The sequence below is a fragment of the Mytilus californianus genome, unplaced genomic scaffold, assembly GCF_021869535.1.
Source record: "Mytilus californianus isolate M0D057914Y unplaced genomic scaffold, xbMytCali1.0.p SCAF_4, whole genome shotgun sequence".
NCBI lineage: Eukaryota > Metazoa > Mollusca > Bivalvia > Mytilida > Mytilidae > Mytilus > Mytilus californianus.
Window position 1 is genome coordinate 64,673,235 of NW_026262690.1, and position 20,441 is coordinate 64,693,675.

The 20,441-nt window shown below is 30.4% G+C and overlaps 1 long non-coding RNA gene across 1 annotated transcript; it reads left to right on the forward strand.

Moving 5' to 3' along the window:
• The first annotated feature begins 779 nt into the window (after positions 1–779).
• LOC127738341 (uncharacterized) lies at positions 780–5,957 on the forward strand. Its single transcript, XR_008000012.1, has 4 exons — positions 780–953; positions 1,794–1,816; positions 3,133–3,236; positions 4,503–5,957. It is a non-coding gene; the product is annotated as an uncharacterized LOC127738341 (long non-coding RNA).
• The last annotated feature ends 14,484 nt before the right edge of the window (positions 5,958–20,441 follow it).

Below are 20,441 nucleotides of genomic sequence, written 5' to 3' on the forward strand. Positions count from 1 at the left end.
TTCGTCCCGCAGATATTAATGACATATGATTGTCCTGTATGCTCTTAGTATATTCATTTGAACATCAGCCACGAAATAGTCAAGTCAGTGTTTCAGCAACAATGAGAACCTATTTGTATTAATATGGCTTTTTTTTTATCTCAAGCAAAGATTTTATTTTTATCTTAAATCTGCTGTTCAGTAAGTCTAAATATATCTTGATATTTTGTTAATATCAATCGGAAGGTATTCTCTCTGTTTCTTTTTAAATGTGCAACGATTCAGGTTGCCTCGTAGTCAGTTCCTAAAGAGTTACCTACAACAAGTAATTAAATTTCCCAAAAAATTTACTCAGACACTTGTCTCTGTATATAAATGTTTATAGGTAAAACAATCGGAGACAAGTGCCTGTGATGCTTTACCAAGGCTCAAGTACCTTGTGACTTAATAAAGAAATGAAAGACAAAAATAGTAAATCAAATTCATAAGTCGATGAGAAACCGATAGCACCACGTCAAAAACCTAAAAATAGACGAAAAGACAAAAACCATTGTAAAAAACACTTCATAGAAAATTTAAGTCTGGGCAATGAACTCCTCCAAAGACCTTGCACGATCTACTTACAGAATTTGTGTAGTTATCCGTTAAGACTACTGCGTATTTTCATATCCACATGGTAAATTTATATAAAGTATGGGGCGAAAATGATTATGTCCTATTTTTTCTTCACTCTTTACTATCCCCCTTCAGTAATTGTAATATCGTAAGTCTTGAGCAGCTGGAACATTATTTATTTTCAGTACAATAAGTAAACCAGATATGTGTGGAAGGAATACCTTCAACAGATCTGTTGATTTGTGTTGTCAAGGAAGACTAATTGAGAAAGGAATTGTTTATGAGATGCAATGTTGTGGTGTTCAGCAATATTTTACTACAAATCAAACTTGCCTGGATGGAATAATGCGTAATAACAGGTATAATATTTCATAGAATATCTATTTAGAAATACATTGAATATGCATTGAAACTTGAGGTAATATGGCTCTTATATATATTTGTATAGGTTTTTGATATAAAAAATAGCAAGCAGTTTTATTTCAGTTATTTTATTTGAAAGCGTTAAGTGTTTGATTATAAGATTAACAACAACAATACTTTATTTTACGAGGTCTACACACTTAGTTATATAAATAGTCTTCCCCGAGGCCCTCATCATAGAAAAGCATTAACAAAAAATCGCTAAAATACAAAAAGCAAACATAAGGGAGACAATCAAAGGCAACAAGTGGATGGAATACACCTAATCGCATTTTATTCCATTCCGGATAAGTTCTAAAATTACACAACTTTTTCATCCAGTTGAAGCTATCTGGGGCCCTGTTTAAACAATGCACCATGCATGATACTTTTTAATGAGATCTGTTTAAAACATCGTAAATACTTCAAACAAAATATTTTTTGACTATAATTTGAGTTTCGAAAAAGTGGATCATAACCTATCAAAGTTTCCTATTGATCGCTTTCTAAATTTTTTCCTCCCTCAGCTCGTTACTGATGACCTTTGTTGTTACCCTATTCAAGGCCTGTTGACCCAGACAGGAAGTTGTCTAAATGACTGTTTTTTTCCGGATTGGACTAAATAGCGATAATGTGTATAGACAACACTATGACAGTTATATTTGCATGACGTAGGCCTACGTAGTCGATAATCTCAGAAAAAACTTGTCATACGTTATGAAGTCGGTAAAATTGAATTTTGCAGATATTGAAAAAAAATTACATACTTATATCTTAAGTTTGAATTATTATTTCAGCATCAGTTCTTTCAAATTTAGTTGTAAGTGTGTCATCAAATATTTTGCATGGGATAATTCCTAGTTGCATGTAGAAACATTATCTAGAAAATACTAGTTGCAAATATGGCTATTTCATAGATCAACAATAGAAATGTCTTGCTATGGATACTTTTACATTATTTTCCTGCAATGCATCTATGCAAAATCTTGCCTTTTTATCACTTATTTACGCTAATTTACAACAAAAAAATGGTTGCTGTTTTGTTCGTTTGTAGACATGATTTTTTTATACAGTTTTGAATCATTAGTGACGCGTCTAATTTAACAACTCAAAATTATTGTCGGTGATAACTAATATAAAAGCAATTAATCAGGTCAGTTGTGGTTCCAGGGGGCGTAGAGGGCGTAAGCCCATCCTTTGATCGACAAAAAAAATAATTATATCATGTTTTTTCACGATTTATATGATTTAGCATAAAATCGTCCAAAAATTCGTTTTATGCAAGTACGACCCCCTTTCAAAAATTTTGTATCTGCCCCTGCTTGGCAAAGTAGATTTTTAGTATTATAAATAACACAAAATTTATCCAGACTGAGAGACTAGTACCAGTAAGGAGCAGCTTATAGATATATCTATGACTAGAATTATTGGAATTTACAAGGTGCTGAAATAAGCATGTAGCATGATTTCACATAAAAGAAAAGGTTACTAGCCAATCAGGAATATATTAGTTACAGTTAAGTCTACTTGAAAAATGCAGCATGCTAATACATTTTACAAAAAGTTGATATACCAAGGATTTATATAGTAAGTCTTACTATACAAATCCTTGGATATACCAATATAAGAAGGTATATATATTTTTTTGGTATGGAATGGCCATGAAATTACAGCTCGAATTCAATAATTAAGTTAATTAATTTATTTTATCATTTTCTGTATCGAACTTTCATTTCACTCGCATGCTTAAGAACTTTGAATTTGAATAATATAGAAAACAACAGAATTCCTTATCTCCATTGGATTCTTTTAAGTATTGATTGATGAATTGATTTTTTTTTAAACGTAAAAATATTTCAACCCTCTACTTTAAAAGTAGTTGTTGATTAATTAACAGAGACCTAAGTTCGGAAAAATAAAGACAATTGTTCGTTTTAAATATTGAATAAGGTATTTCCAACACTATAGAAGCAATAACAATGGTACATGAAGAAATTTTGTTTTAAATTATTCGTGAATATTGATAATTGCTTTGATTGTCCAGGTTCCCGATTGAGATTGCTTTAATTGGTCACATTCTTGTAGTGGTTTGTTATAGGGAAAATTTGTAGCTTTTTATTTTTTTTTTTTTTTTAGCAAATATTCTAATAATCCTCCTTCTTGTACATTGGTTTGTAAAACTGTATGGCTTGGAAATGATATGCTGAAAGTTAAACAGCTGAAACAGAAGATGTTTAAAGGTAATTTCACATCAATTGTAACAGTTTGAAAAATATTGAAAGAAATCATAGTTACTTATAGTTAAGGATCGGGGGATTACATTTGACAAGAAACATAAAAAAAAAAGAGAAAGAGTAGAAGCATTTACAACATAATGAGCTTTACATTTGCACGTTGTCGAGATGAATCATCACTTTGTATTATAGTTCTGCAGAGATGTACCAAGCCAAGATTAAAATATAAATCCTGAAATTATTTATAGATTATGCAAGTTATTGACATGGAAATTATACAACACGATTCATGGTCTTTACAAGGGAAACGAAAGATACCAAAAGGATATTCAAACTCATATGTCGAAAACGGAACTGACAATGACATAGCAAAAACAAAAAAACGACGATAACACAAACAACTGTATAGAAAACACAACATAGAAAACTAAAGACTGAGCAACACGAACAAAACCTAAAACACGGGGTGATCTCAAATGCTCCAGAAGGGAAAACAGATCCTGCTCCACATGTTTAACCCGTCGTGTTGATCATGTAAGTACAAAGCCGGTGTTAAGAAGTCTAAATCGGTTGGTAAAATACTAAGAAAAGAGGAGGGGATTGTGGCTACGACAATTGGAACATATCCGTCGTCATCTGTGAAACAGATATTCCATAACGGACAACCAACTCGTGATGGCGTCATTAAAGTTTTCGAAGGGACGATTTAAACTTCACCACTTGGAACTCTTGCTTGAATTGTTTCTTGTAAGCAGCAACCCTCTATCATGGAAATAATGATAGGAAAGGCAAGCTCTAGAATATTGTATCAACTGGGAGATGTATACTCCCGACTGCTCAGAAATTTATCAACAATTTGCAAAGAGAAATGCAGTGTCCAAGCATTAGAACATATTTACTGAGGAGGACAATGAAAACTCATAAGTAAAACAAGAACAAAAACAATATTATGACAAAAAGAAAAGCTGTAAAGACAAACAACAGCCCCCAAAATACTATAAAGACAACTAAATATTCCGCAACACGAACCCAACCAAATCAGGGCTGAACTCGAGCTCTGGAGGAGTAATCAGAACCTGTTCCATCTAAGATACAATAGTGCTCATGTACGGAAATCAATCAATGTACAACTACTCTCTGGAATAAATCTTATGGAAAAATTGTCTTTAAAATAATGAATATCTTAACAACTTTTGACAAATTATGTTTAATAGTGTACCTTCTGCATATGGCTTTCAATAGATTTTCCTAAAAGCTTTCCGTTTATTTCAGAATACGCCCTTCGGAAAATCAAAACTTCCCTACAAGGGAATGCAAGTTGGAAAATAAAATATCGAAGAAGAAAAAAAAATAGAAACAGAAGAAGAATGAGATCCACACATAATAATGTAAATATGCTTAGGGAAAAGTTAACAAGAAAGTTGAATCACTTTAAACAGAGAAGGAATTCAAATAATATTATAATGTTTCCTTGCGATTGTAAACATTTTTATGGAAATAAGGTAAACAATGTTATGTTACTAACAAAAGACAATTTTCCTTTTAGAGAAATAAGCGGTGAATATTATCTTTATAGAAAAAAAGGAAAAAACTGGAGTAATTAGTAATGCAAGTGTAAAAAGAAATTAAAAAAAGTGACATATTTTTTGGAAGAACCATTTCTAATAGAACTATGATGACCGCTTTATTTTGTTCTCTATTTTTTAATTCATTGTTTCATTGGTTCCTTTGCAAACATTCTTAATTTTATTGTAAAAATTGAACATAAATTTCTTCTCTATTCCGATGTATATGGTTTAATGAGAATAAAGATATATATATATATATATAAGTAAGGAGCCTTTTGTAGTTGTGCTGATCTATAACTGTATGCTGTGATTTGAAAAAAAAACTCATCATAGATACCAGGATTGAAATTTAGTACGACAGAAGCGCGTTTCGTCTTCAAGAGACTCACCGGTGACGATCGAATCAAATAAGTTACAAAGGCCAAATAAAGTGCAAAGTTGAAGAGCATTGCTAAATTACTAAAGATTTTGTCAAGTACATCTAAGGTAATTTATTCCTGAAATCATTTAACAGAATGTTGTTATATGATATATTTCTTCTCTTTAATTATTAAATGTTTTACCTTGATTTACTTTGGTTACATGTAATTATTTAAATGTTGTAACCACATAATTACATGCTTGCACAACTTTTCTGGGAGCTCCAACATGATTTTTTTTTAATATTTCACCTATGAAATCTGAAATATTTGAATAGGCAGAATAAACCAGTCAGAAGATACCATAAAATCATAAATTGATTTAGCTGTTTTAATGGGCTATGATTTCCCGTTTTCCTGCCGAAGGACTTTATTTCTCTCTGGCTTTTTCCGCCAATAAAAAAGTGGCATATTCGATTTAGCCAACAATGCTGAAAGTGGCGTTAAACACTTACAATCCATCAATCATTTTAACAGTTGAAGTTTATTTTTTAAATTTTATCATATGAACGTTATTTTAATAAAAAAAACAAATAAATTCTCTCCTTTTGTATTCATTTTAAACCTCTTTTTGATCTTCTTAATGTAGATTTAAAATCCTGCACTGTCAATCCCGTGCCTGGATAAATCCATTTATGACCTTCCAAAATAGAAGAAAGCAAACACAAACTCAATTGCATTTCAACAAGTTAGATTTTTTATACCGAACGATTTTGGGATAGAGATATAGTAGCAAGTGCTGATGTGCACTGCAATGTATTACTGCTTTGGACCAAACAATTATAATTTATTCTAATTTTCTGTCATGTCTTTATGCAATCGAAGATGCCAAAATAATGAATTCATAAATATTGAAAATTCTTGATGTTATTTATCAATTTGGAAATTCTTAAAAAAAAATATGTTTCTGTGGGGGGTACCAAGTCATCTTTATCACCAGCCCAGTAGTCAGCACTTCTGTGCTAACATGAATTATCATTGATATGGTCATATTTTTAAATTAACTGTTTACAAAACTTTTGAATTTTTTAAATACTAAGGCTTTTCTACCTCAGGAATAGATTTCCTTAGCTGTATTTGGCAAAACTTTTAGGAATTTTGGTCCTCAATGCTCTTCAACTTCGTACTTTATTTGGTCTTTTTAACTTTTTTGGATTCGAGCGTCACTGATGAGTCTTTTGTAGACGAAACGCGCGTCTGGCGTAAGTACAAAATTTAATCCTGGTATCTATGATGAGTTTATTTACATTCCTGGAAACCCAGTTATATACCAATTAGCCAAACATGTTTTATTAAAGGGAAGAAAATTTTGAATACAATATTACATACTGTGACCTAATACCTTATATAAGGAATATATTTCAAACGAGGGACGCCATTAAATGACCTAATTTAAACTAAAAAAAATTGTAGGTATAGGGCCAAATCCTAGGAATCTATTTCGCACTAGGATCATTTTAAAACTTGTTGGAATCTTTAATACAAATTTTAGTACATTGGATTGATATTATATTATATATGTTGTGTGCAAGTTATCATTTTGTACACATTATAATTTGTACAAAAAAATTGTACAAATTATAATTTGTATTTTGTCTTTGTACAAATTGTAATTTGTACGAAAAGTGCCTGTACAAATTACAATTTGTACAAAATTTGACGAAAATTCACTTACAACTTGTACAATTATTTATAATAAGGATTTTGGTGAAAAAAGCATAGATACACTTTATAGAATTGTTATTAAATGGCCATACAGTAAACCTTATTTATAAAATACAAAAATAGTTCTTTAACAGTCGTTTGAGGCTGAGCAGGTTAGTGAATTGTGGCATCGTGAATTGCATCTTTTGACTTTCACATTTGACTCTTCGTGAACACTTTGCAACGGCTAATTACTTTGGGGTCAATTGCTTTAAAAAGTTGCCAAAGCTATATATCACAGGTGTTTATGTACACTCTTTTAGTCATTTACTCATATTATGTTATAGTGTAAACATGGCCGACATTGTTGATCAGTAGAAAATGGTCTTAACCTAGCAGAGAATAATACATAAAAGAACAATCATGTGTACACCAAGGACAAGCATAATGGGCTAACTTGACACTGATCATTCTTGCTAGGAATCGTGCGCTGTGTGGCCAATAGATCCAAGACGAATATCTTACCAAGAAAACGAGACAGTTATAATCAGAACTTGTCATTTGGGGTTAATGTCATTATAAATATTCCTCAGTATGATCGTGCCCCAACTGATCCTCGAAATATCTGGGGCGCAATTGTTGAATCTGGAGATTTTGGTACCAAATTGGAAAACTGTAAGAATTAAAACAGGATATCTATTTGTCTAAAAGTAAAATTGAAACTGTGAAAGACACGTGTTCATTCACAGCAATGGTTCCTGATCTTCAACTTTCGCTACGTGAAGCACTTAAAAAGCCTTTCAAACAGATTGTCAGGGGTTTCTTTCTTGAAAATGCAAAGGATGGTCCAGGACTTCTAAATGTAAATGTAAAAGTAAAAAGATGTTGTGCAATTCCCGATGTCATAATTAATGCACCTGCTGAACCGAATGATAAATAACTAAACTTTTGTATTTTGTAAATAAGGTGTACTGTGTGGTCATTTGATAGCAATTATATAGTGTGTATCAATGCTTTTTTTCACCAAAATTCACATTATAGATTATTGTACAAGTTATAAGTGAATTTAAGTCAAATTTTGTACAAATTGTAATTTGTACAGGCACTTTTTGTACAAATTACAATTTGTACAAAGTCAAAATACAAATTATAATTTGTACATTTTATTTGTACAAATTATAATTTGTACAAAATGGTAACTTGTACACACCATATATATACATATTCTAGAATAAGTTTCATTTAAATCAGAATAGATTGATATGATTCATTTAACATCATCATACTCATTGATTTTTTTTTAGACTATGATAATTGATTTATTGGTCTAAAGCTGTTACAATTACCTTATTGCTACAGCTTTCACAAACAACGTACCCTGGTATATTGATATCTTTAAGAACAGGGTGTCTTAAAGATAATTTTCTCTTTATAATTGTTAGTTAATTACAAATACAAATATACTATAATATAAACATATATAATTGCAAATCATTTAAATTTGTGTTTACGTATTTTTTGTTCCGGATTTGACCTTTACTTTTCCATCCTTATACAATCTACCTGACACATATTTTAGGGAAAACGGTACTATTTATTCTGCCATAGGCGACAATACTAACATTTTCTAAATTTACCACTTTTTATAATAAAAACCTGGACAAAACAGTTATTTGTGGTGTTAGTACTTTATTATTCTGTTTTAAAAATTAAAGCCAAATAGTATCATGACCAACTTCCAACGGAGCTTGTTTATGTTATCCATGCCCACCGTCATTTTACACCAAATTTATGAAATTTTGGAAGTCTTTTCGAATGATTCTCTAGAAAATATTTCAATGGGTTTCAAAATTTATATTATAAATATACACACTGCAGTTATTCATAGATAAAAAAAAAATATATTGTACCCTTACATCCAATCACAGCGCTCCTAAGTTGACTTCCTTCACCTGCCTTGGGTACACAAAAGGCCAACCTAATGCTGGGAAAATGTAATAGTACTATTTTCCCTATACTGTGGCATAAAGATATAAAGAATTCTTATTACACCATTAATGCAATACTGGGTTATTGTGAAAACCTTGGCTATAATAAATTCTTGTATGTCCCCATCACTTAAAGAAACATGGATCATTTTATGTCCCCACCCCTACATGCTGGTTTACCTCTTTCTGTACTTCTTCCAGATAAGGCTTAATAAACTACCTGTATCCAATCATATCTTATCTTATTTAAAAAAAATAATAAACAGTACTATTTAAACAGATAAAAATGACAGTTCCATTCAATTTGTATTCAATTTATCCAAAACTTACAACATAACCACAAATTCAAGATTTTTCATACTAATCTCCATTCCATGCTTTAGTATATGCCATATTGTGTTTCAAAATTTCAGAACTTGCTATAAAATCCTTTATTCTGTCTTGAGATGACAAAAACAAAGATATTACACACTTAAAACATTGAATATGCAAAATACTCAGCTGTAAAGTTGCCTTTGTTGGCTGTATTAATCTATGAAAAAGCTGAATTATGTCCCTTGGGAGTATTCATTTCCAACAAAAGTCCTTTCAAGCAGTAGAAAATGAAAAATTATATATGCTTGATATAATAAAAGATAGAAACTACAAAATGAAGCACTATTGAAATTTTTGCCGCATGAATTGCCAAGAATGTGAACAATTCTTTGCACAGGAGAGTATAAATTCTATATAAATTAAGCCTCAATTGGGCCTCTTTTTTTCTTAGATGGACAATTTTAACACTGAAAATGCTTCTATTAAGACCAAATATTGCCTAACTCCATAAACAGTACAAACTTAACCAGACAATTTCCCATTTTAATAGATTATGTCTTGAGAAATACCCAAGTGATACATTTAGGGAATTACGCAGCAAAAAAGGCAAATATTTCAGTTAAAAATATTTGTCGCGACTTGAATTCTGGTGTTTCCAATTGAATTAATCATTGCGAAAGGTGAAAACAAATACAAAAGAACTAGAGTTTGGTGCATTTTATACAATATAGTTAATATTGAAATCCTAGAATAAATTTTTATATCAGTACCCATCAATTTTACTTATTATGATGACTCAGCACTTTTCTCAACACAGTATTGGTCTCAGTGAAAAATTTCTATTCTTGGTGATAAAAATCAAATGTACTAATCAAAAGCTTCAAAATAGTGTAATATAACTGAAGTCTGATTGATTTTGATTTCCCTTGCTATCTTCAGTATAGGGAAAACGGTACTATTTATTCTGCCATAGGCGACAATACTAACATTTTCTAAATTTACCACTTTTTATAATAAAAACCTGGACAAAACAGTTATTTGTGGTGTTAGTACTTTATTATTCTGTTTTAAAAATTAAAGCCAAATAGTATCATGACCAACTTCCAACGGAGCTTGTTTATGTTATCCATGCCCACCGTCATTTTACACCAAATTTATGAAATTTTGGAAGTCTTTTCGAATGATTCTCTAGAAAATATTTCAATGGGTTTCAAAATTTATATTATAAATATACACACTGCAGTTATTCATAGATAAAAAAAAAATATATTGTACCCTTACATCCAATCACAGCGCTCCTAAGTTGACTTCCTTCACCTGCCTTGGGTACACAAAAGGCCAACCTAATGCTGGGAAAATGTAATAGTACTATTTTCCCTATACTGTGGCATAAAGATATAAAGAATTCTTATTACACCATTAATGCAATACTGGGTTATTGTGAAAACCTTGGCTATAATAAATTCTTGTATGTCCCCATCACTTAAAGAAACATGGATCATTTTATGTCCCCACCCCTACATGCTGGTTTACCTCTTTCTGTACTTCTTCCAGATAAGGCTTAATAAACTACCTGTATCCAATCATATCTTATCTTATTTAAAAAAAATAATAAACAGTACTATTTAAACAGATAAAAATGACAGTTCCATTCAATTTGTATTCAATTTATCCAAAACTTACAACATAACCACAAATTCAAGATTTTTCATACTAATCTCCATTCCATGCTTTAGTATATGCCATATTGTGTTTCAAAATTTCAGAACTTGCTATAAAATCCTTTATTCTGTCTTGAGATGACAAAAACAAAGATATTACACACTTAAAACATTGAATATGCAAAATACTCAGCTGTAAAGTTGCCTTTGTTGGCTGTATTAATCTATGAAAAAGCTGAATTATGTCCCTTGGGAGTATTCATTTCCAACAAAAGTCCTTTCAAGCAGTAGAAAATGAAAAATTATATATGCTTGATATAATAAAAGATAGAAACTACAAAATGAAGCACTATTGAAATTTTTGCCGCATGAATTGCCAAGAATGTGAACAATTCTTTGCACAGGAGAGTATAAATTCTATATAAATTAAGCCTCAATTGGGCCTCTTTTTTTCTTAGATGGACAATTTTAACACTGAAAATGCTTCTATTAAGACCAAATATTGCCTAACTCCATAAACAGTACAAACTTAACCAGACAATTTCCCATTTTAATAGATTATGTCTTGAGAAATACCCAAGTGATACATTTAGGGAATTACGCAGCAAAAAAGGCAAATATTTCAGTTAAAAATATTTGTCGCGACTTGAATTCTGGTGTTTCCAATTGAATTAATCATTGCGAAAGGTGAAAACAAATACAAAAGAACTAGAGTTTGGTGCATTTTATACAATATAGTTAATATTGAAATCCTAGAATAAATTTTTATATCAGTACCCATCAATTTTACTTATTATGATGACTCAGCACTTTTCTCAACACAGTATTGGTCTCAGTGAAAAATTTCTATTCTTGGTGATAAAAATCAAATGTACTAATCAAAAGCTTCAAAATAGTGTAATATAACTGAAGTCTGATTGATTTTGATTTCCCTTGCTATCTTCAGTATAGGGAAAACGGTACTATTTATTCTGCCATAGGCGACAATACTAACATTTTCTAAATTTACCACTTTTTATAATAAAAACCTGGACAAAACAGTTATTTGTGGTGTTAGTACTTTATTATTCTGTTTTAAAAATTAAAGCCAAATAGTATCATGACCAACTTCCAACGGAGCTTGTTTATGTTATCCATGCCCACCGTCATTTTACACCAAATTTATGAAATTTTGGAAGTCTTTTCGAATGATTCTCTAGAAAATATTTCAATGGGTTTCAAAATTTATATTATAAATATACACACTGCAGTTATTCATAGATAAAAAAAAAATATATTGTACCCTTACATCCAATCACAGCGCTCCTAAGTTGACTTCCTTCACCTGCCTTGGGTACACAAAAGGCCAACCTAATGCTGGGAAAATGTAATAGTACTATTTTCCCTATACTGTGGCATAAAGATATAAAGAATTCTTATTACACCATTAATGCAATACTGGGTTATTGTGAAAACCTTGGCTATAATAAATTCTTGTATGTCCCCATCACTTAAAGAAACATGGATCATTTTATGTCCCCACCCCTACATGCTGGTTTACCTCTTTCTGTACTTCTTCCAGATAAGGCTTAATAAACTACCTGTATCCAATCATATCTTATCTTATTTAAAAAAAATAATAAACAGTACTATTTAAACAGATAAAAATGACAGTTCCATTCAATTTGTATTCAATTTATCCAAAACTTACAACATAACCACAAATTCAAGATTTTTCATACTAATCTCCATTCCATGCTTTAGTATATGCCATATTGTGTTTCAAAATTTCAGAACTTGCTATAAAATCCTTTATTCTGTCTTGAGATGACAAAAACAAAGATATTACACACTTAAAACATTGAATATGCAAAATACTCAGCTGTAAAGTTGCCTTTGTTGGCTGTATTAATCTATGAAAAAGCTGAATTATGTCCCTTGGGAGTATTCATTTCCAACAAAAGTCCTTTCAAGCAGTAGAAAATGAAAAATTATATATGCTTGATATAATAAAAGATAGAAACTACAAAATGAAGCACTATTGAAATTTTTGCCGCATGAATTGCCAAGAATGTGAACAATTCTTTGCACAGGAGAGTATAAATTCTATATAAATTAAGCCTCAATTGGGCCTCTTTTTTTCTTAGATGGACAATTTTAACACTGAAAATGCTTCTATTAAGACCAAATATTGCCTAACTCCATAAACAGTACAAACTTAACCAGACAATTTCCCATTTTAATAGATTATGTCTTGAGAAATACCCAAGTGATACATTTAGGGAATTACGCAGCAAAAAAGGCAAATATTTCAGTTAAAAATATTTGTCGCGACTTGAATTCTGGTGTTTCCAATTGAATTAATCATTGCGAAAGGTGAAAACAAATACAAAAGAACTAGAGTTTGGTGCATTTTATACAATATAGTTAATATTGAAATCCTAGAATAAATTTTTATATCAGTACCCATCAATTTTACTTATTATGATGACTCAGCACTTTTCTCAACACAGTATTGGTCTCAGTGAAAAATTTCTATTCTTGGTGATAAAAATCAAATGTACTAATCAAAAGCTTCAAAATAGTGTAATATAACTGAAGTCTGATTGATTTTGATTTCCCTTGCTATCTTCAGTATACTGTGGCATAAAGATATAAAGAATTCTTATTACACCATTAATGCAATACTGGGTTATTGTGAAAACCTTGGCTATAATAAATTCTTGTATGTCCCCATCACTTAAAGAAACATGGATCATTTTATGTCCCCACCCCTACATGCTGGTTTACCTCTTTCTGTACTTCTTCCAGATAAGGCTTAATAAACTACCTGTATCCAATCATATCTTATCTTATTTAAAAAAAATAATAAACAGTACTATTTAAACAGATAAAAATGACAGTTCCATTCAATTTGTATTCAATTTATCCAAAACTTACAACATAACCACAAATTCAAGATTTTTCATACTAATCTCCATTCCATGCTTTAGTATATGCCATATTGTGTTTCAAAATTTCAGAACTTGCTATAAAATCCTTTATTCTGTCTTGAGATGACAAAAACAAAGATATTACACACTTAAAACATTGAATATGCAAAATACTCAGCTGTAAAGTTGCCTTTGTTGGCTGTATTAATCTATGAAAAAGCTGAATTATGTCCCTTGGGAGTATTCATTTCCAACAAAAGTCCTTTCAAGCAGTAGAAAATGAAAAATTATATATGCTTGATATAATAAAAGATAGAAACTACAAAATGAAGCACTATTGAAATTTTTGCCGCATGAATTGCCAAGAATGTGAACAATTCTTTGCACAGGAGAGTATAAATTCTATATAAATTAAGCCTCAATTGGGCCTCTTTTTTTCTTAGATGGACAATTTTAACACTGAAAATGCTTCTATTAAGACCAAATATTGCCTAACTCCATAAACAGTACAAACTTAACCAGACAATTTCCCATTTTAATAGATTATGTCTTGAGAAATACCCAAGTGATACATTTAGGGAATTACGCAGCAAAAAAGGCAAATATTTCAGTTAAAAATATTTGTCGCGACTTGAATTCTGGTGTTTCCAATTGAATTAATCATTGCGAAAGGTGAAAACAAATACAAAAGAACTAGAGTTTGGTGCATTTTATACAATATAGTTAATATTGAAATCCTAGAATAAATTTTTATATCAGTACCCATCAATTTTACTTATTATGATGACTCAGCACTTTTCTCAACACAGTATTGGTCTCAGTGAAAAATTTCTATTCTTGGTGATAAAAATCAAATGTACTAATCAAAAGCTTCAAAATAGTGTAATATAACTGAAGTCTGATTGATTTTGATTTCCCTTGCTATCTTCAGTATAGGGAAAACGGTACTATTTATTCTGCCATAGGCGACAATACTAACATTTTCTAAATTTACCACTTTTTATAATAAAAACCTGGACAAAACAGTTATTTGTGGTGTTAGTACTTTATTATTCTGTTTTAAAAATTAAAGCCAAATAGTATCATGACCAACTTCCAACGGAGCTTGTTTATGTTATCCATGCCCACCGTCATTTTACACCAAATTTATGAAATTTTGGAAGTCTTTTCGAATGATTCTCTAGAAAATATTTCAATGGGTTTCAAAATTTATATTATAAATATACACACTGCAGTTATTCATAGATAAAAAAAAAATATATTGTACCCTTACATCCAATCACAGCGCTCCTAAGTTGACTTCCTTCACCTGCCTTGGGTACACAAAAGGCCAACCTAATGCTGGGAAAATGTAATAGTACTATTTTCCCTATACTGTGGCATAAAGATATAAAGAATTCTTATTACACCATTAATGCAATACTGGGTTATTGTGAAAACCTTGGCTATAATAAATTCTTGTATGTCCCCATCACTTAAAGAAACATGGATCATTTTATGTCCCCACCCCTACATGCTGGTTTACCTCTTTCTGTACTTCTTCCAGATAAGGCTTAATAAACTACCTGTATCCAATCATATCTTATCTTATTTAAAAAAAATAATAAACAGTACTATTTAAACAGATAAAAATGACAGTTCCATTCAATTTGTATTCAATTTATCCAAAACTTACAACATAACCACAAATTCAAGATTTTTCATACTAATCTCCATTCCATGCTTTAGTATATGCCATATTGTGTTTCAAAATTTCAGAACTTGCTATAAAATCCTTTATTCTGTCTTGAGATGACAAAAACAAAGATATTACACACTTAAAACATTGAATATGCAAAATACTCAGCTGTAAAGTTGCCTTTGTTGGCTGTATTAATCTATGAAAAAGCTGAATTATGTCCCTTGGGAGTATTCATTTCCAACAAAAGTCCTTTCAAGCAGTAGAAAATGAAAAATTATATATGCTTGATATAATAAAAGATAGAAACTACAAAATGAAGCACTATTGAAATTTTTGCCGCATGAATTGCCAAGAATGTGAACAATTCTTTGCACAGGAGAGTATAAATTCTATATAAATTAAGCCTCAATTGGGCCTCTTTTTTTCTTAGATGGACAATTTTAACACTGAAAATGCTTCTATTAAGACCAAATATTGCCTAACTCCATAAACAGTACAAACTTAACCAGACAATTTCCCATTTTAATAGATTATGTCTTGAGAAATACCCAAGTGATACATTTAGGGAATTACGCAGCAAAAAAGGCAAATATTTCAGTTAAAAATATTTGTCGCGACTTGAATTCTGGTGTTTCCAATTGAATTAATCATTGCGAAAGGTGAAAACAAATACAAAAGAACTAGAGTTTGGTGCATTTTATACAATATAGTTAATATTGAAATCCTAGAATAAATTTTTATATCAGTACCCATCAATTTTACTTATTATGATGACTCAGCACTTTTCTCAACACAGTATTGGTCTCAGTGAAAAATTTCTATTCTTGGTGATAAAAATCAAATGTACTAATCAAAAGCTTCAAAATAGTGTAATATAACTGAAGTCTGATTGATTTTGATTTCCCTTGCTATCTTCAGTATACTGTGGCATAAAGATATAAAGAATTCTTATTACACCATTAATGCAATACTGGGTTATTGTGAAAACCTTGGCTATAATAAATTCTTGTATGTCCCCATCACTTAAAGAAACATGGATCATTTTATGTCCCCACCCCTACATGCTGGTTTACCTCTTTCTGTACTTCTTCCAGATAAGGCTTAATAAACTACCTGTATCCAATCATATCTTATCTTATTTAAAAAAAATAATAAACAGTACTATTTAAACAGATAAAAATGACAGTTCCATTCAATTTGTATTCAATTTATCCAAAACTTACAACATAACCACAAATTCAAGATTTTTCATACTAATCTCCATTCCATGCTTTAGTATATGCCATATTGTGTTTCAAAATTTCAGAACTTGCTATAAAATCCTTTATTCTGTCTTGAGATGACAAAAACAAAGATATTACACACTTAAAACATTGAATATGCAAAATACTCAGCTGTAAAGTTGCCTTTGTTGGCTGTATTAATCTATGAAAAAGCTGAATTATGTCCCTTGGGAGTATTCATTTCCAACAAAAGTCCTTTCAAGCAGTAGAAAATGAAAAATTATATATGCTTGATATAATAAAAGATAGAAACTACAAAATGAAGCACTATTGAAATTTTTGCCGCATGAATTGCCAAGAATGTGAACAATTCTTTGCACAGGAGAGTATAAATTCTATATAAATTAAGCCTCAATTGGGCCTCTTTTTTTCTTAGATGGACAATTTTAACACTGAAAATGCTTCTATTAAGACCAAATATTGCCTAACTCCATAAACAGTACAAACTTAACCAGACAATTTCCCATTTTAATAGATTATGTCTTGAGAAATACCCAAGTGATACATTTAGGGAATTACGCAGCAAAAAAGGCAAATATTTCAGTTAAAAATATTTGTCGCGACTTGAATTCTGGTGTTTCCAATTGAATTAATCATTGCGAAAGGTGAAAACAAATACAAAAGAACTAGAGTTTGGTGCATTTTATACAATATAGTTAATATTGAAATCCTAGAATAAATTTTTATATCAGTACCCATCAATTTTACTTATTATGATGACTCAGCACTTTTCTCAACACAGTATTGGTCTCAGTGAAAAATTTCTATTCTTGGTGATAAAAATCAAATGTACTAATCAAAAGCTTCAAAATAGTGTAATATAACTGAAGTCTGATTGATTTTGATTTCCCTTGCTATCTTCAGTATACTGTGGCATAAAGATATAAAGAATTCTTATTACACCATTAATGCAATACTGGGTTATTGTGAAAACCTTGGCTATAATAAATTCTTGTATGTCCCCATCACTTAAAGAAACATGGATCATTTTATGTCCCCACCCCTACATGCTGGTTTACCTCTTTCTGTACTTCTTCCAGATAAGGCTTAATAAACTACCTGTATCCAATCATATCTTATCTTATTTAAAAAAAATAATAAACAGTACTATTTAAACAGATAAAAATGACAGTTCCATTCAATTTGTATTCAATTTATCCAAAACTTACAACATAACCACAAATTCAAGATTTTTCATACTAATCTCCATTCCATGCTTTAGTATATGCCATATTGTGTTTCAAAATTTCAGAACTTGCTATAAAATCCTTTATTCTGTCTTGAGATGACAAAAACAAAGATATTACACACTTAAAACATTGAATATGCAAAATACTCAGCTGTAAAGTTGCCTTTGTTGGCTGTATTAATCTATGAAAAAGCTGAATTATGTCCCTTGGGAGTATTCATTTCCAACAAAAGTCCTTTCAAGCAGTAGAAAATGAAAAATTATATATGCTTGATATAATAAAAGATAGAAACTACAAAATGAAGCACTATTGAAATTTTTGCCGCATGAATTGCCAAGAATGTGAACAATTCTTTGCACAGGAGAGTATAAATTCTATATAAATTAAGCCTCAATTGGGCCTCTTTTTTTCTTAGATGGACAATTTTAACACTGAAAATGCTTCTATTAAGACCAAATATTGCCTAACTCCATAAACAGTACAAACTTAACCAGACAATTTCCCATTTTAATAGATTATGTCTTGAGAAATACCCAAGTGATACATTTAGGGAATTACGCAGCAAAAAAGGCAAATATTTCAGTTAAAAATATTTGTCGCGACTTGAATTCTGGTGTTTCCAATTGAATTAATCATTGCGAAAGGTGAAAACAAATACAAAAGAACTAGAGTTTGGTGCATTTTATACAATATAGTTAATATTGAAATCCTAGAATAAATTTTTATATCAGTACCCATCAATTTTACTTATTATGATGACTCAGCACTTTTCTCAACACAGTATTGGTCTCAGTGAAAAATTTCTATTCTTGGTGATAAAAATCAAATGTACTAATCAAAAGCTTCAAAATAGTGTAATATAACTGAAGTCTGATTGATTTTGATTTCCCTTGCTATCTTCAGTATAGGGAAAACGGTACTATTTATTCTGCCATAGGCGACAATACTAACATTTTCTAAATTTACCACTTTTTATAATAAAAACCTGGACAAAACAGTTATTTGTGGTGTTAGTACTTTATTATTCTGTTTTAAAAATTAAAGCCAAATAGTATCATGACCAACTTCCAACGGAGCTTGTTTATGTTATCCATGCCCACCGTCATTTTACACCAAATTTATGAAATTTTGGAAGTCTTTTCGAATGATTCTCTAGAAAATATTTCAATGGGTTTCAAAATTTATATTATAAATATACACACTGCAGTTATTCATAGATAAAAAAAAAATATATTGTACCCTTACATCCAATCACAGCGCTCCTAAGTTGACTTCCTTCACCTGCCTTGGGTACACAAAAGGCCAACCTAATGCTGGGAAAATGTAATAGTACTATTTTCCCTTTACTGATCATACTGATGAAGGATATCTGTTATCCGAAATATTTATAGATACTGGCTTGTATTTAATGTTTCCTTGTTATAATATTGGGGTTGTTTTGTACACTTTTTACGTGTATACATATATATATGTATATATACTTTGAGATTGTACTTTGAGATTGTAATACATGCAATTTTCTATATTTTTTACATGATTTGATATTTATATTACGCTTTGTATTTTAGATTTTTTCAAATATCTTAATAGTTATATGTACAACTAGACGTGAAGTATTGATTAAGAACGACATTTTATCTATGTGATGAATCTTTTGCCAGACTATTTATTTTAACAAATTTAGTGTTGATACGACATATACTGTGTTATACAGTGTTAAACCGTCATCAATCAATCAATGAACCTTTCAAACTTCTTTATGCTGGATTCTTTGTTGTTTAAGATCACATGATTATACCATTTTTCATCTTGTATTTAATTTTGTTTTGTGACCGTGGTGTTTTGATCCAGCTAGGACTTGCCATCAAATCATTTTATGCAAAATGCTTGACTCATAAATGGCAATAACCAAGTTTTTTTTTGTCAGAACACAAATATTTTTACCAAATGGCAAGCATATTTGTTTAGATTATATTGATACTCATTATGTAATCATACTATTTATTGCTCAAACATAGTGTTAAAACGTGAAATAATTCCGTAATATTGCTGAGGTATGATAATGGATCTCACAAGATGGTTGACTCTTAAACATATTTTTTCCGTTTCCTGGACTTCTTCCTGGTGTTACCTTGTAAAGCAGAGGAGTATAAATGTGTGTAGGTGTGTCTAATTATGAATGTTATTTGTTAAAAATGACTGTAAATGTGATTAAAAAAATGAAAACAAATATTGCCTAGAGGGTTTTCTTTTTTTTGGTGAATAGGATAGTAAATATTAGCTCTTTTTAGATTTCCTCCTCTTTAAAGATTTAAGGAACAAAAACTTTCTAAAATCAATCACTACGTCTTCTATAACTTTTATCTTGCAATCGGGCAAACATTGTTAAAGCTCCTTTGCAAAGTAAACAAAAATGATAAAACGATTTCTAGAAATACAAATCAATTATTGAAGAGTATAAGTTAACATATTGATGGGTCTTTTCTGATTTTATATTGTTCTGTGATTGCTGTCTCATTTACGCAAACTCCATATTTTCTTTTGTTCATA